Source organism: Pan paniscus, chromosome X (assembly GCF_029289425.2).
Source record: "Pan paniscus chromosome X, NHGRI_mPanPan1-v2.0_pri, whole genome shotgun sequence".
NCBI lineage: Eukaryota > Metazoa > Chordata > Mammalia > Primates > Hominidae > Pan > Pan paniscus.
In genome coordinates this window covers 134,080,864-134,103,586 of record NC_073272.2, presented here as the reverse complement: position 1 = coordinate 134,103,586, position 22,723 = coordinate 134,080,864, and the positions used below count along the sequence as shown (strand labels likewise).

Here is a 22,723-nt window from a genome sequence, read left to right as displayed (position 1 = left end):
CAAGGTTCATCCATGTTGTAGTATGCATTAGTCCTTCATTCCTGTTTATGGCTGAATAATATGACTATACCACATTTTGTTTATCCATTTGTCTGTTGATGGGCATTTGGGTTGTTTCCACTTTTTGGCTATTGTGAATACTGCTGCTATGAACATTCGTGTACAAGTGTTTATGTGGATCTATGTTCAATTCTCCTGGATGTGTATGTACCTCGGAGTGGAATTGCTGGATCATAGGGTAACTCCACAGTTAACTTTTTTTTTTTTTTGAGACAAGGTCTTGTTCTGTCACTTAGGCTAGAGTGCAGTGGTGGGGCCTTGGCTCACTGCAGCCTCAAACTCCTAGTCTCCAGAGTCCTTCTGCCTCAGCCTCCTGAGTAGCTGGGACTACAGGCATGCACCACCACACCCAGCTATTTAAAAAAAATTTTTTTTTATAGAGATGGGGGTCTCCCTGCATAGCCCAGGTGGATCTCAAACTCCTGCCTTCAAGTAATCTTACTGCCTTGACCTCTCAAAGTGCTGGGATTACAGGTGTGAGCCACTGTGCCTGGTCCATGTTTAACTTTTTGAGGAACTGCCAAACTGTTTTTCAAAGCAGCTGCATATTACAACCCCATCAGCAATGCATAAGGGTTCTGATTTCTCCACATTCTCACCGTCAGTTGTTATTTTGCATTGTATTTTTTATTACAGCCATCCTAATAGGTGTGAGGTAGTACCTCACTGTAGCTTGGAATTGCACTACCCTAATTATTGATGTCGAGCATATTTTTATGTGCTCCATTGGCCATTCATGTATCTTCTTTGGAAGACAGTCTGTTCAGATCCTTTGATCATTTTTAATTGGGTTATTTGTCTTTTTGCTTTACGGAGTTTTAAGTGTTTTGCATGTAATCTAGATACAAGTCTCTTATGAGATATATAATTTCCAAAATTTTTCTCTCATTCCATGGGTGGTCTCTTCACTTTTTTGGTTGTGTGCTTTGAAGCAGAAAGCCTTTTAATTTTCATGAAGTCTCCATTTCATCAAAGAAAAAATAGATGTACTTTTTCCATGGTTGCTTGTGCTTTTGGTGTCAAATCTAAGATTTACACGTATGTTTATTTCTAAGAGTTTTACAGTTTGGGCTCTTGCATTTTGACCTTTGATATACTTTTATTTAATTTTTGCACATGGTGTAAGGTAAAGGTCCAGTTCCATTCTTTTGCATGTGGATATCCAGTTGTCCCAGCACCATTTGTTTAAAAGACTATCCTTTCCCATATTGAATTGTCTTGATGCCCTTGTTGAAAGTAAATTGACCATAAACGTGAGGGTTTATTTCTGGTCCACAACATTTTTAACTGACAGAAAAGAATGATCAGATATGGAGGGCCTACAATAGTCCCAATGTCTCAGCCTAGCACGCCCCGAAGCCTCTTATCCCCCCATCCACTCAGTAGAGAAAGGATCATTGCCCAGGGAAATGGTGGTCACCAACATTAGGTCTAATGACTCAACCTGGAAGGAGATCATGTGGAAAAGTTACACGTGTTTGCAGAACCAACCTTCCTTTCTCTGGAAAGTTAGGCTTCAGTGTAGACCTCCATTCCTCTTTCTGAGCATGCCGTCGTGAGTTTAAGAAAAGTCTTTTCTCCTTTGCCCTTAGCTGGGAAGTTCATCCCATGTTCACCCTCCTAAGACTGCCCACTCTCGGTTTAAGCTATAGTTAGAGCCCAGAATTTCAGAAATCAGAGAGGTTTGGTTTCATTTTTTTTTTCTCGAAGGAAAAATGCTCTTGCTTGCATCTTCTTTGCCGGTCACACAGCTTCACACTTTGGGCAGTCCCCCAGCAAGTTGGCAATGGACTTATTCTGGACACGTCCTTCCTGCTTTTGCTGGGAAGTGAGCACCTCACAGTTGCAGCAGACTGCCCAGGACAGAAAGGGAACATGACCTCCCACTAGCTTTGGCCCTACCTAGCAACTGACGATCCTGACTCATGCCTTCAGGAGATTCTTGACCTCTTGACTATAAGGTTTCCTGAGTTAGGGAAGGCAGAATGGCAGAGTGCAAAGGAGACAAGCTTTGATACCAGACAGCCTGGGTTTGAGTCCCCGATTCTGCGTTTGCTTGCTATGGCAGACACAGAGATGCACTGCTTAGATCCCCTGTAAAGAAAGAACCCGCTGACCAGCTGAAAGGAGTGTGGTTACTTGACAGTCTCCAGCTGTTAGCTCCTTCAGGGTCTGCCTCAGCTTTTGAGCCAAGGTCATGCTGTCCTTGAGGTGGCCCCTAGCCAATGACTGATGAAGGAGGTGATACAAGGCCCATTTCCACCACCCAGAAGACTCCTCTAAAAGGCAGTATTTGCTCCAGAGCTCCCTGTTGGGCACAGACTTTAACAGGTCTGCATCATGCTCTGGGCTCCTCTTGCCTGGTCCTGCTTTCTCCCCTTTTCTTTCACAGGTATTTCCCGCTAAACCTCTTGCACTCCCACCTGTCAGAGCATCTGCTTCACAGAGAACTCAACCTGTCGTCTCTCAGCTTGTGTCTTCTCCCCTGTGACAGGGGAATAATGGCATCATCCCACAGGGTTGGTAAAAAGATTAGAACTAAGTAAAATACCTGCCACAAAGGAGGCATTCCATCAAAGGGAGCTGTTACTACTAGGGAATCTATCATTTCCATGGCTATATCCTAACTTTTAAATGAAATAGAGGTACCCATTATAATCCAAACCTAGAAATAGTCTCAATGCCCACCAACAGAAGAATGGATAAATACATTGTGCTGGGTCCATACAATGGAATTCTAATCAGCAATAAAATGGGTAAATCTCATCAGCATTAGATTGAGCTAAAGAAACCAGACACACAAAAAATACATGTTGTATGATGCCATTTCTCTGAAGTGCAAGAATAGACAGAACTAATGAGTGATGATAAAGGCCAGTGACTCAGTGGTGACCCTTAGGGGATAATGACCAGGGGCATGAGGGAACCTTCTGAGAAGCTGGAAATGTTCTCTATCTTGATCTAGATTCTGGTTATATCACTCACACACACACACACACAAACACACATACACAAACATACACACAAACACACACACACAAACACACTCACACACACACACACACACACACACACTCCAAAATCACAAAGCTTGCAATTAAGGTTAATACACTTTATGCACCTACCTATGTATGTTATGGCTGCATTTTTACAAATGGAAATATAGCGGGGAGTTTTTTATTTTTAATTAGCATATGTACAAGTTAAGTTTTTTAAATTTAGAAAATCCAGAAAAATAGAAAGAAAAAAATCTCCTATGGCCCCACCTCCCAAAGATACCCAGTAGAGACATTTTAGATATTGCATTGCATTCTCTAGCCCTCTTGGCTCTACTTCTCTATGGTCCTGCTCTGGCTCATGGAGAAAGGAAGTTCCACCACCATTTCCACCTTCTTGGAAATAGTGCTTCTCACCTCTCTTTCACTCCTTCCCTCAGATAAAACCTGAAGCTTAATAGTGCCAAAATGTCAACGTCCTCATCTGCACATCACCTTGCACTGCATCTTCTGGGCCTCTGGCTCCCTTTCTGGACAGCCAGGTCAGGAAGCCAGGTTCACTGTGTCTTCTGCTTTTGCAGGAGTTGACATGCTAACTCAGGCCCCAAAGGACTTTCTGATGGGAATGTACCTGATGCTCCCCAAAGCTGAAGTGGTGCAGGCTCAGAGCAGTCAGAGCAGCCAAGCTTTTTGCCTGGCAGTTGTGTGAATTATGAGAGAAAGGTATCTTCCAGCTTGCTTAGATGACCACAAGCTGTCAAAGTGACCCTGTAGGAAATGTCTCAAGGCAGAATATAATCAAAACCAGGCATGTAAAAAACTGGGGCTTTCTTTCTAGACTGCTGGTTCTCAAAGTGTGGCTCCCAGACCAACAGCATCAGCATTAGCATCTCCGGGGTACTGATTAGAAATGCAAATTGGGGCCCCCACCAGGGACCTAGTGAAAGAAACTCTGGGAGTGGGACCCAGTCATCTGTGTTTTAACAGGCCCTCCAGGTGATTCTGAGGCACCCTTAAGTTTGAGAGCCTCTGTTCTAGAGGTTTCTAAATTCCACTGCCAGAGAAAGCAAGGATGCATTCACATGTGCTCTGCTCATGCGCATAACCAGTGTCCTGTGTCCTTGGTATGACTTAGAGGCACACGCCAGGTCCATATAACTTCAAAGTCTCTTGTTCTTTATATCCTGAACCCAAGGAAACACATTTCTTTTCTTTTTTTTTTTCTGTTAGCAGAGCAAAGATGAAATATAGCCCAATGTTCCCTCAACAAAAAGATTTATTAATTTGTACTAATGACTGTTTAGAGAAAAACATAAAAACCAATGTCCTTGTTGAATGCTCCTTGATGGCAAAATGTGGATGTTATCTGTAAAATCAACAAATTTGTCACCAAAGTGAAATGTTATCTTTTCCTGAAGACTTTCCCAGGCAGCTGAAGGCCTCAAGGACTAGACAGCCTCCCCCATCACCATGATCAAATGAAGAGGGTTAGAACTTGCAGCCGTAACTCAAATGCCTTAAGATGGCTCAGATGTGTGTTTGTTTTCAGGTTAGGAACTTTGCTCAGAACCCCTGAAGAAAAGGAACCATGAACCTATTCAAAGACTCAAAGAATCCTCTCAGACCTATGCCCCTTCTTACCAGTGTGTCCTGGTAAATGCTTAACAATCTGCGCGTGTGCACACGTGCACGCGCGCGCGCACACACACACACATCTTTATTTTAAATGTGTGGCACGTGATCCAAAAATAATAAAATATACAATATTCATTCTTGTAAATTTCATACAGCTAATTAACATTCATACTCATGCCTTAGTTGATTTTTACCTAACTCTTGTATCCATATCCAACCTAAGGTGGCAATTAACAAACAAGCATGGTTCTGACATAAGTATTGGTTGATACATTGGTTTACATTTATGATTAAGACAAAAGCAAAACAACAAAATGCATGTCAAAATTTCTCTGATTCACATAGTGACATAAATGACTTCTTTACTAAATCAGATAATCATCTTTAAATACTGGAAGGATATTTCCTCAACTTTTTTGTGCTGTTTACAATGTAACAGCTACTGAGACAACACAATTTTTAAGTTTCAGCTGCACTATTAACATTTCCTCCATCTTTCTTAAGCCTAGATCAGGGGTCGTCAAACATATTTTGTTAAAGAGCCAGATAGTAAATATTTTAGGCTTTTTGTTTGTTTGTTTGAGACAGGATCTCGCTCTGTCACCAAGGCTGGAGTGTAGTGGCATGATCTCGGCTCATTGCAAACTCTGCCTCCCAAGTTCAAGCAATTCTCCTGCCTCAGCCTCCCAAGTAGTTGGGACTACAGTCGTGCACCACTATGCGTGGATACTTTTTATTATTTTGTAGAGATGAGGTTTTATCATGTTGAGCAGGCTAGTCTCGAACTCCTGGGCTCGAGCAATCCACCTGCTTCAGCTTCCCAAAGTGCTGGGATTACAGGCATGAGCCACTGCGCCTGGCTAAGCATTTCAGGCTTTGTAGCCACATAGTCATTTTTTTTACAACCCTTTAAAAATGTAAAAATCATCCTTTGCTTGTGGGCTACACAAAAACAGACTGTGGGGAAAGTTCTCAACTCTTGGTCAAGACAATCAACACAACAATAGATTAAGCACTGCTTTGTAGCATTTGCTAGTTTCCCTGACATAAATAGTCCTACCATGGCCAACTTCAGGCTACACAACTTGATGTCACAGAATGTGGAGTTGGGAAGAGATGTCCAGTGGCAGAACATTATATAGTATTTCCAGTATACTGATATAAAAGATATAAGTAACCTCAAGAGCATGGATAATAGCAAAGTGTAGTAAAATAATTAGAAAGGGATGAGTTTCGCATATATATTAGCTTTGTGGGTTTTTTTGGTTTTGTTTTTTGAGACAGGGTCTCATTCTGTCACCCAGGCTGGAGTGCAGTGGCATGATCATAGCTCACTGCAGCCTTGACCTCCTGGGCTCAAACGATCCTCCTGCCTCAGCTGGGACCACAGGTGTGTGGCACCACACCCAGCTAATTTTTTAAAAATTATGTTTTGTAGAGATAGGGTCTCCCTATGTTGCCCAGGCTGGTCTGGAACTCCTCAGCTTGAGTGATCCTCCCACCTCAGCCTCCTAAAGTGTTGGGATTACAGGCATGAGCCACCACACCTAGCCAAGCTTTGTTTTTCATATAATTTATTTTATTGCAAGGTTATATAATTTAATTTCTAATAATGGCTGAATTTAACAACTCAGCTCTCAAAATTAATTTGTCTCTTGTAAGTTGGTATGAGCACACCATTGTGACCGTAACAAATTTCAACCTGTCTTTTTTTGTTGGGGAGTAGGTAAAAAGAGAATCTTCACTCAATTTGGTCCATTATTCCTTGTAACAAAAGAATTTACTACAGGGTTTCTTTGAAGCTGGGAGTTTCCCTGGCTCTTCTAAAATAGGAAATGATTTTAGATATTATTTTTACGTATTTTCAAAAAGAGGTCTGTCTCTATTCTCAACTGCTTCCTGACCACCTTTTGCTTCCAAATAATGAAAACTGTTTAAAGGAAAAAGGAACTACTGTAGTGTGGTTTTAAGAAAAGCACATACTTTGCTCTTTCAGAAGTAGTTACACAATACTTCTGCCCATAAACTGGGGAAGAGTTAAAATAGCTTTCCAAGGCTCCTCCCAGGGCTGTGATTTTCCTCTCATCTGCTCAGGTAATGCCACTCATGGTGCTCATTCATTTATTCAGCTATTTGAGCATCTACCAACTGCCCGCCAGTGTGCTGAGCCCCAGGGACACAGCAGAACGCAAGAGAGACATGGCCCCTGATGAATAAGTAATTACGCAGATCATTATTTACTTATACTTTACATTAGTACCTTAAAGGAGAGCATATAACATAGCGGCCTGATCTATTCTGGGAGGTTCAGGATGTGGCATTTAACCTGACACCTGAAGAATGAGTAGAAAGCCATGCCAAGGAAGAGGCAAAAAGAAGTAGAACACCCTTCCTTCCAGGTGATGGGGACATCCTATAGGATGCTTGCCCAAAGCACAGGTACACATACAATACATACACAGATGCACAGCATCTCTTTGGTATTAAAATTTAATGGGGGGAGAAATTAGAAAAAAAAAGACGTCTAAAAAGGCTCCTGGGATGAAGGGGATGATAATTTTTTTAAAACAACATTGAGAAACATTGGTTTATATAAACAACTTGGTGCTCTTGAGCTATTATCACAGCAGTGGCAGAGCTAAGAGGCTGACTCCTCTCATGAGGACTAGCTACAGACCTGCAGGCTCCAGAGGCTGATACTAAGACAGGAAGTTAGAGGACTCATGGTTTCCCACAACTCCAGAAAATATCCTCTGCTATCTTTCAAATACTGCCTCTTCTCATTCTCTCTCTTCCCTCCTTCTGGAACTCCAACTGGACACTTACTGGAACTTCTCATTCTGTCCTCCATGTAGCTTAGCTTTCCTTTCTTATTTTTCATCTCTTTATTCCTCTGCTCTGCATCTGGATAATTTCCTCAGCTCTATCTTCTGGTTCACTCATTCTCTCATCAACTGTGTTTAGTTTGTTGTTTAATCCCTCTGTTGAGTGTTCTTTTTTCCATTGCAATGCCTATATTTCGGTTCTTTTTTGCATTCACCTGTATTTTTCAAACTATTCTATTCTTGCCTTCTAGTTTCTATTCCTTTTTAAAACCTCTTTCGGCCAGGCACGGTGGCTCACGCCTGTAATCCCAGCACTTTGGGAGGCTGAGGCGGGTGGATCACCTGAGGTCAGGAGTTCAAGACCAGCCTGGCCAACATGATGAAATCCTATCTCTACTAAAAAATACAAAAATTAGCCGGGCATGATGGCAGGCACCTGTAATCCCAGCTACTCAGGAGGCTGAGGCAGAAGAATTGCTTGAACCCAGGAGGCGGAGGTTGCAGTGAGCTGAGATCGCACCATTGCACTCCAGCCTGGGTGATAGAGCAATACTCTGTCTCAAAAAAAAAAAAAAAATCTTTGAACATTTTCAGCATACTTATTTTAAAATCCCTTTTAGATTTTCCTATTAGCTGTGGTTCTTAAGGTATGAATTCTTCCATTGGTTGCACTGGTCTTATGGTGGTTTATTTCCTCACGGACTTAGTAAGTTCTAGCTATGCATTCATCCTGAGTCATAGATACAAACACAGATTCATGTGCTATATACCACCTGGGTTTGAATTCTGGCTCTGCCACTTAGTACCTGTGTGACCTTAGGTAAGTTATTTAATCTCTCTGTTCTTCAGTTTCAGTATCTGGAAATCAGGGCTGTTCTACAAATGAGTTATTAGGTCGGTGGAAAATGATTGCAGTTTTTGCCACTAATTTCAACGGCAAAAACCGCAATTACTTTTGCATCAACCTAAATAATATAAGCCAAGCACTTAGGACAGCATCTGGCACATAATTAAGCACTTGGCTAGTGTTATTACTGTTATTTGGCAGGAATTGTTTTACCTTGGAGTCTTATGTACTTTGGGTTATGTGACTGCCTACTCTCAGCTCAAAGTGGCCAGTACACTTCTGAACTGTGTTTTTTCCCCCATCCCCACTTATGGGCCAGCACTTACCACTGCTGACTTTCCATAGGAGCTCAGATTCCACTCCCGTTCCCACCCTGCCATTCAAACCCTTCACCCAGGATATGTGACCACCTTTGGTTCTTCTGTGGGCTGTGTAGTTGCTGCTGTGGCTTTGAGCTCCCTCCTCATTTCTGGCACTAGAATATGTTTATTTTTGCTTTTGCTCTCTACAACATATTTAAATTTTTCAAAAAACAATGTGTTTTGAGCAGGGGAGGAGCTTCCTGCAACAGCTCAGGCAACCATACTGACCAGTAATCCCTAAAAATTCTTTCTTTTTTTTTTAAATTTTAAGTTCCGGGGTACATGTGCAGGATGTGCAGGTTTGTTATGTAAGTAAACATGTGCCATGGTGGTTTGCTGCATCGATCAACCCATCACCTACATATTAAGCCCAGCATGCATCAGCTATTTTTCCTGATGCTTTCCACCCGCCACAGCCCCCCAAGAGGCCACAGTGTGTGTTTTCCCCTCCCTGGGTCCATGTGTTCTCATTCTCCCTGAGCATTCTTCCTGAAGAGGCTTACCTCTCATTTGGCAGTGGGCTCCTTGAGAGAACTGGGGACAAAGGCTGGATTCCTGGTGGGAAGGGACATATATTATTTGTTTTTGTATTCCCTATGCCTGATATGTGTTTACTGAATAAAGACATGAAAGACTGCCTTGGCAACAGCAAGCACCACAAGTGGCCAGCTCACTGCTTGATTTCTCTAAGAATTACCACGACCATGTTGTAACCCTCCTCCCCGCCCTTCTTCCTGTGAATGAGTTCTGTCAAGGTGACATGGCTTCTAACACATGACAGTAGGTATCATTTAATCACTGATGATCTCAAGGGTGAGTACCTTTCTTTTACTCTGTAAACAAAATGCCAAACTGGGAAATGCTGCAGAGGCCACATATTATTCTGACTTTCAGAGTGTTGTTTCGAAAGCACCAGAGTAAAATGTTAAGCAGGTAGCTGATGCAATCTGGCAAAGTCAGTATATAGCTCTATTTATATAAAGACACACACATATATCAGGCCATCAGAAGGATTTGTATAAAGAGTGACTCTCCTATGAAGGTAAAGGCCACCCCTCTTCAGTTCCAGTGACTGAGATACATTTTTCCAATCCTGGGGGCAAATACAGACACAGCCAGTTCCTTCTTCCCTTTGGAAATTTGGCAGGTAAGTCAAGTCTGTCTCTGTTGCCACATTCTCTCGAGATTTTATGACTGTGCACATGGCCTGTGTGAAAGCTTCGCTTAGGTCACCTTATGCCTTGGCAGCCAGCATGGTGTATGACGATTCAGGAAGACCCTGGTGTTTCCCAGATGGGGCCAGATCTGGCCATGCAATTATTGCCCTCCAGCTGGGAAATGTGACATGGGGGTGATGAAGTGGCTGCTGAGAAGGAGGCAGTTAGACTCTGAATTTGGTCTGTTCTTTATTTAAATCTAAAGATTGAACACACACACACATAGATCTAAAATAAATATCATACATTCACACACACACACACTCACACATGCACCACTCCCCAACTGCACAGGGTATTTTTTAGGGATTCATGTGGGATTCCCCTACACATATTTCCCAGTCTAACTGCCTATTCTTTCCCCTGTTTACTTGCCATCTCATCATTCTCTCTTCCTTTACTCTCCTACTTATCTTTATCATTGCTTTTAGCTGTGTGTTCCTATTAACCCAGATGTCAGTTTCAGATTCTTTGAGAAAGAGACAGGGACCCTAAATCCATTGTGAGCTGCTTTGTCTCATTCTCTCCCATGACCACAGAGAGGCATGTCTCTGGACCTTGATTCTGAGAGGAAACAGATTCACAGAAACTACACCACCACTGGTAGCACAATGTTACTCTCAGGGTGGACATTCTCATTTATAAAAAGAGTACTAGAATAAATTGCATTCTAATCCCAGCAGCTCTAATAACTTGTCCTTCTTTCTATCAATATACTGATCACTGTTACTACAGAGGCAGCAGGGAACAAATATGGGCTCTGTATTTAAACAAACTTGGGTTCAAGTTCCAGCTTCAGCAGTTAATAGCTGAGTGACCCTGGGCAAGTTGCTTATCCTCTCTGATCTTCTGTTTCTTTATCTGCTTAATTGGCATCAAATAGAATATACAGACAGTCCCCAACTTGCAATGGTTTGGCTTGCAATTTTTTGACATTATGACGGGCTTATTAGGGTACTGAATGCATTTTTGATTTATGATATTTTTGATTTGTGATGGTTTTATTGGGACATAGCCCCATCATAAGTCAAGGAGCATCCGTATATTCCAGGTGCTGGATACATAATTGGTGCTCTATAAATAGGTGGAATTACTATGATTATTTGGATGATGGTCGCAACCCTTGGTCCTTCCTGTCTCACTGGAGTTAGAGACAATCAGAGTTAAAGGAGGACTCTAAAGATGAACAAAGCATCTTCTCACGGTCAAGTGACAGCTTGGAGCTGCTGGATGCTCAGCATAGCACTAGCTCTCTAAGAGGCTCTAGGAGAAACAATGGGTAGATCTACTCCTGCTCTCAAGGGGCCCTGGCCATCCAAATGAGCAGATAAGTTGAAAATGTCTACAAATGTTAAAAAAGAAAAAAAAAAAAAGGCTGGGCATGGTGGTTCATTTCTGTAATCCCAACACTTCGGGAAGCCGAGGCAGGAGGATTACTTAAGCCCAGGAGTTCAAGACCAGCCTGAGCAATGTAGGGAGACACCGTCTCTACAAAAACTAAAAATAAAATATCCAGGCTTGGTGGGGCACACCTGTGGTCCTAGCTACTCAGGAGGCTGAGATGGGAGGATCACTTGAGCCCAGGAGATCGAAGCTGCAGTGAGCCATCATCACTCCACTGCACTCCAGCCTGGGGGACAGAGCACAACCGCATCTCAAAAAAGAAAAGAAAAAAAGAGGAAAATGTAAATATGAGTGGGCAATAAGACTAGTATCTGCTAAATTATTCCCTATAGACCACAAGTGCTATGGAAATTCAGAGAGGGGGTGCTGCTGTGAATAAGAAGTCCTCCTGGAGGAGGCAAGGCTTCAGCTGAGACTTAAAGAAAGGATGAGGCTTGGAGTGACCCCTAGAAAAGGTGGGAGCTCTGTGGGCAAATGCTGGTCAAACTTGAGAGGTAGGCACAACTGTTATTTCCAATTTACAGATAAGAAAATGGAAGGCCAGATAAGCCTGGTGACTTCTCTAAGGCCACTCAGCAAGTAATGGCAGCACTAGGATTTAGGTAGAGATCGGTGTCTGTCTGGTGTTGAAGGCTACGTTCAAAGCTGGCTCTGACTGAAGAAAGATGAGAAATAGGAAATAGCCATTGATGGTTTTCCAGATAGGAGTGACGTAGAAAAGGCAGTGTGTTTTCTATATTCACAGTGCAGCAGGTGTTCAGGGGACGATTCTGGCACTAGAGGGGTCAATTAGGAGGCAGTTGCAATACTTTAGGGCTGAGGTATTGAAGGCCTGATCCAGGGTAGGGGCATGGTGGGACTAGAGAAGGCATTAAGCCATTAGGCATGTCAAAGGGCAAATTCACAGACTTGGGAACTGGCTGAATAAGGAGAAAAAAGGACAGCGGGATGATTAAAGGATCTGATATGGGAACCAGAAGACTGGGCAATGCTGCTACTAGGCATATTGGGATAGCATACTCATTTTAAGGTTGCTGTTTATATAAAACAGAGCCTGGTTTCTTTTATTATTATTGCTATTAAATCTTTTTATTTTTTAAAAAACACACATACCATAAGAAAACAGACAAATTCAGAATATGAGATATTCTACAAGACAACTAGCCTGAACTCTTCAAAAATTCAGTGTCACACACAAAAATTAGGAGCATGCACTGTTCTAGATTAAACGACACTAAAGGGACATAAGTAGATGCAATACACAAACCTTGGTTTTGGATTCTGGATTTTACAAAGCTATGAAAGACATTTGGGGAATATTGGGGCAATTTGAATATGGATTGGAAATTAGATTATATTAGGAATTATTGTTTATTTTCTTAGCTGTGATAATATATTGTGGTTAGGAGGGAGAATCTTCTTATTCTTTAAAGAGTCATTCTGAAGAATTTAGTGGGAATGTGTTATGATGCCTGTGACCTTCAAATATATATGTGTGTGTGTGTGTGTGTGTGTGTAAATAGATTGACTGATAGAAACAGAACTACACAGCAACTATGTTGAAATGTTAATTGTGGAATCTTGGTGGTTATATGTATGTTCATTGTTCTACTTCTTTGATCTATTTGTACGTTTGAATTTTTTCAAAATAAAATTCAGGAAAAAATAATGCATGAACATTGTAAAAAACAACAACAACAACAGTGAAAAAGGGTATGGGGGGAACCTTTCTGCCCCAGACACCCAATACTCCTTCCCAGAAGTAACCACTGGCCACATTTCTTGAAATTTTATCTGCATTTTACAAGCCTATGTATGTGTTTGTAAATTCTGTTAATAAATAGATAGGTTCATGCTATGCATCTTTTTGTTAGCTACAAGTAGACTCTCTTATCTATTCAACTGGGAGAGTAGTTAGTTAATTAAAAATCAGTAAAAGTGGAAGTGCTTGGACCCACTAGGGAGTGGTGACCAAGTGCATCCAGAATACTGTGGGTAGCAATCAGTGCATTTTACACAGGAAATGGAAAGCATCCTTTAATTGTGAGAGTTGGCCCCACAGACGTCAGCTAAGCGAGCTTCCACTGTAATGGCAGCAGCCTGCTTTTTTGTTTCACTTCAGGAGCCTTCTTGGAGGTGTTAAGAAGGCCTAGGTCTGCCAATATGGCCTCTGAGCCACTGGTGGAACCTTCAGGAATGAGAGAGGTGAGCCATTGGGCTTGGGGAGAGGTGAAGTCAGCAAGTGCATGAGGGGCCTGGGCTAGGACTCTTCTCATCTGAACCTCACAGGCACACCCTGACTGTTCCATATAACCACGTGTAGATCTGTCTCATTCTTTCAGTACAGTTATGTCTCATTCTTTCATACAGTTTTTAGGATGAATTGCTTTTAGGAATGAGTATGGTTTTAATCATATTGTGCTTTGGGAGATGGTGGAACATCTGGGTAGAAAAAACATTGCCTAGGCTTCCTGAACTTGCCTGATCGTAAGAATCATTTGGGTATTTGTCTAACAAGCTTTCCAGCTAGGGCAGTGCTGCCATACGCAGTTGGAGAACCAGGTCTAGGGCTCCAGCGACAGGACTGCACTGAGGGATGGAAGCTCCACTAATGGTGCTAGTTAAAGGCCTGAGAATAGACAGAGCAGGCAAGATGCCTGAGAAATGCTGAAGTCCAAGGATGGAGCCCACTAATTCCCATACAAGCTTCCTCCCCCAACCCCTCCCCTCCAGAGATGATTGCCTCCTCTTGCAATCATTGGGGTCACATTTCCAAAGCATGTGCAGCTTTGAATATGAAAACCCTCCCTAACTGGCAGCACCTGGGCAAATTCAAATCACATACTTGGACATAAGACTCCTCCTTGAAAATGGGAAGGATGATTGGAAAAATGTGACTCCAGAAACCAGATCTGGACTGAACTGAAATTGCCTGAAAAATGAAAGCACTGGCACAATTAACAAAAAGGGACTGGATTCCTTTATTTATTTTATTTATTTGCAGCTAAATCCTACACAGCTTGCAGACCTTGGGAGACAGCCATCCTTTTATCATTCCTGATATGGACTTGAATTTCTAAGAAATGACTTTTTTAATGGTCTGTGGAATTGAACTCCTACTAGAAGCGGCCCTAGGACTCCCAGTCACAATGTTTTAAGAACAATCCTGAGACAAGAGCAGGAGCTCTGAGGGGCCTTGTGTGCCCACAGACCCATGAAGCCATATGCTGACCTCATATTTGTCTCTTCAGGTGTCCTAGAAAACCCAGCTCTGCATCTAACTCACCCTCTGCATTGGGACAAGGTAGAGCAAGGCCCAATGTCATTTTAGGGACCCACAATGGCAGAGGACTGCATTGGCTTGTCACACTGCCTGAAATGTTCGCATTTCAGTGTGAAGCACTGACGTCCCCTGTCTTCTCTAAATCAAAGTGTCTCAGAGGTAAAGACAGGATCTCTAATTTTTTTAAGACAAGCAGCTTTTCACTTAAGGTTAAAAACCAAATGGAGAAGGGTGGGTAGTGATGTGTCTGGTTTTTGTTGTAAGCCTGGAGGGTGAGCAGGTGGTTAGGAGAGGGAAGGGTGTCAAGAAGACCCAGGCCTGCCAACATGGCCCCTGAGCCACTGGTAGAACCTTCAGGAATGAGAGAGATGAGCCATCAGGCCTGAGGAGAGGGCCTGGGGAGAGTGTATGAGGGGCCTGGGCCAGGACTCTTCTCATATGTGGCCCCACAGGCACACCTGGACTGTAATGATTGTGGAATCGGGAAGCCATCACCACAGTTTCCAATTCCTTACCACTATTATTACCATGACTGTGCTGAGTGCATGTGCTTTGAATTTTCAGTGAGCCTGCTAGCCCAAGGACACTTCCACCTGCGCTGTTATGCAGTGACACAGACTGATGGACCACAGTAGCAGAGAGCAGCCGCGGACCTCACATCTGGGGGATCAGGCCTCAAGGATTTTGCATGACAGTTTATTCCAGCTCTGCCATGTCTCTTAAGAAATCCACAGTTTTGATTTTCTGTAACTGCCCCCACCCCCGCCCATGCTTTTAAAAACATATTATGTGCCAGATGCTAGAGTAAGCATATTGGATATATCATTTATTTAATCCTCACCACAGCACTGTGAGGTAGATGTTATTGTTAACCAATTTTACAGATGTGGAAACTGAGGCACAGAGAGATTAAGTAACTTGGCCAGCACTGCTCTGCTCCAGCAGAGTTTCTGGAAGTCAGCTGGCCAGCTAGACTCTTTCAGATTACTTTTCCTCACCCAAGCCCACTTCTGAATTTTCTCTCCCTATTGATTCAACCCCTGTGGTGACAGGTTTATCTTCAAATGAGGTTTCCTAGGATAGCCCTGCTATGGAGTCAACCTGACCAAGGGCCAGCCGCACCACTCACCTGGGAGCAGTTGCCTGTAGAACCAGAGAACAGAAATAACAAACTTCACTAGGGTTGGCCGCAAACCACAAGATCCTCTAGAAGGACCCCAAAATGTCCGTGAAGACCAATAGTCAGATTACTGACCATGCCGCCAGAGAAGAAAAGGGCAGCCTACCAACTATCCATCCTATTTGAGCCACGTGACTTGCCAACGTGGGTGTTTTCTGAGGAAAACCTTCAGTTCACCCAGCAATTCCAGCCTAAGCTCTTTTCCGAGTCTGCCTGAACTAACTAGATATTTGCCTCTGGGTCACTGTAACCCAAAAAGGCTTAATTAAAATCAGGAAATAGGCTCACGTTCCTCTGCTGCAATACTATAAACTTTAGATAGGCCAAAGTAGGCTGCAAGGACACACAGGGATAAAAGGTACTTTGGATACAGCACAGTCGTCTGGGATACTCATACACACACCCACACGATACCCTCCTCCCCCCGTAGAAATTAAGAAATGAGAAAAGGAAAGTATTTGGCTCTAGGTGAGCTTCCTTTGTAAAGGCTGGAGACAACGCATTTGTCTACTGAACACATTTTGTCTGGGTATGGGGGAAGCAATCTCTCCAGCCTGAGGGTCTCAGGCAGGACTTGGCCTGGTGGGTGATTGGGGCCAGGTGGGGGATGACTGGCAGGCCGAGGGCATGAGGAGGACAGAGGAAGAAAGGGGGGAAAAGGTGAGGGGGTGAGAGACTAGAAAGTGAAGGGAACAGGCACAGAAGGGAGAGAAGAGGGACGCCAGAGATGTTTGGAGTAGGGACGGTTGGGAGAACCCATGGCGCTGACAGTCAGCTCCGCATCTTGATAAAGTCATTTCCTGTTTATCAGACATCATTAGGGCATTAGAGTTCTCATACCAAAGATTTATCCAAGAGTAGACATTTGGCCCCTTTGGGTATCAATCCTTTTGGAACTCAGTTTCATTTTTTGTTGTTTTTATTTGTTTATTTGTTTGTTTTTACTGTGAATATTACCTTATTTAGTCATTTTTGTTTACAAGTGAAACTCTGGGAATTCAAAATTAACTTCGTTACCTATGAGCTTCTTAAAGACACCAGAAAAGTTTCAACCTTGTGTGCCACATTGTTCTGCTGTGCTTTGTCCAAATGAACCTTTGCAAGGCAGCTGCCATCCAGTTTCAAGTGGATTCTCTTGCCCACAATTTCACTTGGAAAGACCAAGTCCTCAAGATCGCATGGTACGCAGCTATCAGAGTACAGCTCCTGTGATGCTTTTGCTTATTTTTTGTATGGCTTTTTCAAGTTGGCTTAGGCAGAATTCTCCTCTGAGCAATAAAGACAACATGCTTCTCACTGAACTTTTTCTCCAATTCACGTACTAGCCAGACTTGGATTTTCTGGGAAGATTTCAGTCGAGAAACAGGAACAAAGATTATGATAGCTTTCTGACTACCACCAACTTCAGTTTCCTTGGCTGCTGTGATATTCAGCTCCCTGAGCTGAGCCTTGAGGTCCACGTTCATCTTTGGCTCCAGAAGAGCCTGGGAGATGCCGAACTTGAACTTGTCTGGCTTCTTGCCGTTGGGCTTCGTGATCCTAGTGTTCAAACTGAACGTGGCCTTCTCCTTGCTGAGTGCTGGCTTAGGAAGAAGCCCAAGTCTCACAGTTTGGGATAGATAGCTTTTGAAATGTATTCACACTCCACTGCTTTCTGAAACTAAACATCCTGAGTCTTTTTTCTGGAAACAGTGGTAAAAGAGGCAAGGAGTTTGCTTGTGAATATTGGTTTCATTATTTAAATAGATATTTGTTTATTCAGGGCCTTCTGTGCACTAAGCACTGTGTTGGGTGCTGTGGACACGACAGACCTGGAGCCTTCTTATGGAACTTGTTCTGCCTATAATTTGGCCCATTTTGAGGGGGTCAGAGAATGAACACTTCCACTTCCTAAACTGTGCTGGGCTGTGATGCAGTGAGGTCTTTGAGGGTCTCGGGAATAAGTCGGGTTGTTTACCCTTGTAATAAAAGGCTCCAGATTGTGGTGCCGAGACTTCCCAGTGTCAGCTGTCTCTCCGTGCTGCTGTCACCGTGTTGTTTCTGTAGGAGCAGAAAGATGTGATCTCTTTCCTAACCCATCATAAGGGTCATGGCCGACACTCCTATAACAAAAGACAGTTAACAAGAGAAAAGCATTTAACAAATTTATTTAATCAAAGTTTTACATGACATGGGAAATTTCAGAAATGAAGACCCAAAGACCCAGGGAAAATTGAGTATTTTTATGCTTAGGTTCTATAAAGAATGTTTAGAAATGTGATTGGATAAAGGGTATGATCTAATGGTAATAGACTGAAGGCAGAGGGTACCCAGTAAGGCCTGTCTGTTTAGATTCTTCTTGGCTTTTCTGTGTAGCATTCCTTCCTCCAGGGTATAGGGCAGGAACTCTCTGGCATGAGGGTCTACAAGGGAGAAGTGACCTTTCTAGATTGTATGGGTTGCCTTGGGGGAGAGAGGTTCTAGTTTCTGTGATTCCCCCCGGGGCGGGAGACAGGAGGGTAGGAGAAGGTCAGAGAGAGACTTTGCTTCTGAGGTGGCTTCTGAGACCTTCCAGTCTCCTTTAGTTCAAAGTACTCAGCATGCCAAAGCGCCATCGTTTGGGTTACCATTTTCTGAGGCCCAGCACTTCTTATCTGCCATGTTATTTAACACATGTTTGCCTAGGCTAGGGCCTTACAGTGGCTTTTCTCTCCCACGGAGTATAAAGTGGATGTGTTTTGTGATAATGGTTGGCCATTTGGATGTATTTCCTCTTCATTCCACATGGTTGAGGTTGCTGGAAGTATAGCTTCCAAGGAAGTGGTGACTTACATTATAGTATAGTCAGTGGCGTGCTGGCCTCCCTCAGTTGAGCAGGGAGGGGAATGCTGGTTTATAGTGTTTGCTGATTTCCATGGTGTAAATGCTCCCACCATGGCCAATTTCAAGCTCCCGACATGACATCACTGAACAAGGAGTCCGGAATACATGTGCAACAGCAAGGCATCATAGCGTATTTCCACCATACAGATACAATAGATGTAAATAACCTCAAAAGCATAGGTAACAGTAAGTGTAGTAAAATAATTAGGAAGTGATGAGTTTTGAGTATTCATTAGCTTTGTCTTTTTTTTTTTTTTTTTTGAGATGGAGTCTCCCACTGTCACCTGGGCTGGAGTGCAGTGGCACTATCTCTGCTCACTGCAACCTCCACCTCCCAGGTTCAAGTGATTCTCCTGCCTCAACCTCCTGAGTAGCTGGGATTACAGGCACCCGCCACCACGCCCTGCTAATTTTTTGTATTTTTAGTAGAGATGGGGCTTCACTATGTTGGCCAGGCTGGTCTCAAACTCCTGACCTCATGATCCGCCTACCTTGGCCTCCCAAAGTTCTGGGATTACAGACGTGAGCCACTGCGCCCAGCCTGCTTTGTCTTTAATATAACCTAATTGTAAGTTTAGATCATTTCACTTTTAACAATGGCTATATTTAACAAACTGGCCCACAAAATTCATGTTGAACCATCGATTCTCACTATCTGGGTGAGTGTGGTCCTGCCTCACTTTTCTCTTAGCTTAAGCAGTAGAGAGTCTGAGTAAACTGGGTCCCAAGGCTCTTGCCCCCACTTTAACCAGAGCAGCCCCACTTGTATTCATTTCGTACATAATGGGGTTCTGTGTTTGAGGAGAGGGTTCCAATGTTTTTTATTTTTTAAACTTTTTTTTTTTTAGATGGAGTCTCGCTCTGTCACCCGGGCTGGAGTGCCATGGCACAATCTCGGCTCACTGCAACCTCTGCCTCCTGGGTTCAAGCGATTCTCATGCCTCAGCCTCCTGAGTAGCTGGGACTACAGACATGTGCCACCATGCTAGGCTGATTTTTGTATTTTTAGTAGAGACGGGGTTTCGCCATGTTGGCCAGGCTGGTCTTGAACTCCTGACCTCAAGTGATCCACCCACCTCGGCCTCCCCAAGTGCTGAGATTACAGGTGTGAGCACCCAGCCTCCACGTTTTTTAAATGTTTTTTTAAAAGGCATTGGTATAGATGGTCTATGAGGTTCCTTCCATTTATGGTATCTTACGTTAGCCATGTCTTCCATTTTCCCTTTCATTCCCTTGTCCCCTCTTGTCACTCAGGCATCCTATTCCTGCTATTCCCAGAGATCATTTTGTCCCATCCCAGGCTCTCCATCTTCACTGAAGAGATAGCTGTTATCAGCTGATAGGGTTTTAGGTGATATTCCTCCCAGGCGTATTTTACTCTTCAACACGTGACTCCAGAAGACACATAAGGTCTTTCAAATAAAAGGAATGAATTTCTAAAAGCTGAAATTCCAGGCAGGGTGCTGGGGGTGAGGGGTGGCATGCTATCTGTACTCAGTGCCCTTAAAATCATAACACTGAACAGTCAGACCTGATTCTACTTTGCAGTATCCTTCAAAAATCTCTTGATTTCGATGGGTTGCTAGGTTACCCCCAAAGAACTGCCCAAGGGTGTATCTCTATTTTTCTTTACACAACACAGTTTTCTTGCAGTGAAAACTGAAACCTTATTCTAGCAGATGTTTGGTTCGTCTTCCCCTGAATGCAAAGTTTTCATCCATGGAAATGATAGAGAGGCTGCAAAGGTTATGGATATGACACAATCCTTTCTGAAGGCAAATTCACCCTCTTTAGCATGCCAGAAAAATTATTTTTCCAGGAAAACTAAACACTAAGCACATGCTTGGATGTTCCTTTCAAGCAAGAGAGGAGCCCTTTCTATCCCATTAAGGTCAGGCAATTGCCCAAATGATTTGCTTCACTGCCTATCATAACGGGGAGTGTGGGATGGAACCAGCAGGGGTTTACTCTCATCTCTCTCCATCCAGCAGGCTAGCCAAGCAAAGTTCATAGGCACAGGCACCCTCTGAAGCCTGGAGTCAGAGAGGCTGAGGCTGGGGGACACTCGGGACCCCTCCAACACACACACACACACACACACACACACACACACACACACAGATGCATGCATGCACACACATAGAAGACCACAACATTCCCTCAGTTCAACACAGCAGCTCATGAGAGTCAGTATTATGGAAGCAAAAGTAGAGCAGAGCAGTGGAATAAGATGCATGGAACCTGGTGGCCCAGAAGGCCACGGGATGGGTCACAATAACGAGTTTCTCGGCCAGCTGCCCAGTCTGCTGGGTGCATACTGTTCAAATGTAGATAGGATAGCCAGTGGCCCAGGAGCTGTGGGGGACAAGAGGGCTGCTATTTCCTGCCTACACGGCTACCTTCGGAGGCCTGGGGTACTTTCCATAGCTTTGCTTCTCAGGTTCTGTCCCCACTTCTGACACCAGCAGCAACCTCCCTTTGGCCCCATTTTGCTGAGGACATGGCTCACTATCTGAAAGCTTCAACTGTAAGGAGGTACGTATGCATGCCCAACACACAAAACAGACCCAAAGCCAAACTCTGTCCAGTTGAGGCCAGCTTAGGCAATAAATCTTGCTCAATTCCCTGGTCAGAATACCTCTGGCTACCTCTGCAAGCCCGGTCTAGTCTTGATCCAGGGCCGTTTGGCCAAGGTCCCTGCACAGTCGGCACTCTTTCCTCTTCCCTGTCCAAGCTGAGCTCACTCTCCCCTGGCTTTCCCCAAAGTCCTTCACTTTCAGAATTGGAATCTTTTGAACCAAAACTTTCTTTCTTACAAAAATATCTTCTCTAACTCTCACCTCTAGCCTTCCATTCTAGATTTCTAGGTTCTCTTGTGCCTTCTAACACTTGAATTCTGAGGGAATTTGGTCTCTCCAGGGGAAGCAGAGAGGCACTCCTTATTTATCCAATAACATTCAGTGGCTAATTATCATTTATAGACCATCGTGGAAGTCATCAATCTCAGAGTTGCTTTTCCCGTATCACTTGCTCCTGATGTTGGAGAGAGATTCAAAATCTAAATGTAAGTCACCAGCAAAATACTGTCTTTTCAACGCACCAAAAGGAGGGAAAGTTAGCTTATCTTGTAGAATCCTTCAAAGTACTGTGAACTAGCTGAGTAAGGGTAATTAGAAAAAGGAAAAGGGAAGTCAAGGACAAACTCCCATGTAGTTGGAGAAGTCTCACAATAAAGTAAAATTTCCCAAGAATTGCCGGAAAGCAAGTCTTACAACCACTGGGAAATGATGAGTCCAAGAATTTCAGAAGAGCCTCCACCCTTCACCTGGCCTTGAAATCACCAAAGAGCTCCTACTGCTCCACTCCAGGCTCAAGAAGCAAGCTGCTTTTCATTGCTACTCTTCAAAATGTGCTCATATCCATTATCTCATTTGATTCTCACCATGACCCTGTGAGGTAGGTAGGACAGATATTAGTTTTCCCCGGCTCACTTCTGGAAGATTCCCAGGAGTCAGATTTTGCACAATTGTAAGTTGACAGGTTTGGCTCTATTTGCACATGCTAACAAAATCTGGCCTGGTCCAACCGTATGTAAAGGGAAGATTTGTCATGCAACATTGACCTAAGCTATGCAGAGAGAAGCTTGATCATCGGGGAAGGGGACTAGGGGAAATTTCTTGGGAAATGTAATAATTCTACTCCTCCTTTCCCTTCCTGGGCCTAAAAACTCACGCTTGAATGGGAAGGGCTTGCATTATCCTCAAGCTACTCAAAAAGTTTCTTGAAGACTGGATACCAAGGCCAAATTCCTATATATTTAGCTATATTTGATCAACCTTACCAATTAATCAACTGTACATCGTGGGCCCAGCTCTTGCAGGGAGGAAGAGACAGAGAAGTAGGAGATCAGAGTCAATGGATCCTGACCTCCAAAAGCTTACAGTTTTGCTGGGAGCTAAACTTGTACACACTACACAACAATGCGTAGCAGCCAAACAAAAGGAAGAGAAGGTCAGAGAGGGTTGAGGCAGCCAGGGGAGACATCCCAGAAA

General features: G+C 43.5%; 1 protein-coding gene and 1 pseudogene across 2 annotated transcripts in view; one reads left to right on the top strand and one right to left on the bottom strand.

Annotated features, from left to right (window-relative positions):
- Positions 1-22,723, top strand: part of PLAC1 (placenta enriched 1) — a 167,971-nt gene that overhangs the window by 65,567 nt on the left and 79,681 nt on the right. The window contains exon 1 of one of the 2 annotated variants that reach the window (XM_024927235.4): positions 9,729-9,872. The exons of the other annotated variant lie outside the window; for it this stretch is intronic. The gene's annotated coding sequence lies outside the window, so the exon portion shown is untranslated. Of the gene's footprint in view, positions 1-9,728; positions 9,873-22,723 lie in introns of those variants that run through there. 2 annotated transcript variants of the gene reach the window in all.
- LOC103785383 (small ribosomal subunit protein eS7-like) overlaps positions 16,020-22,723 on the bottom strand; it is a 33,911-nt pseudogene continuing 27,207 nt past the window's right edge.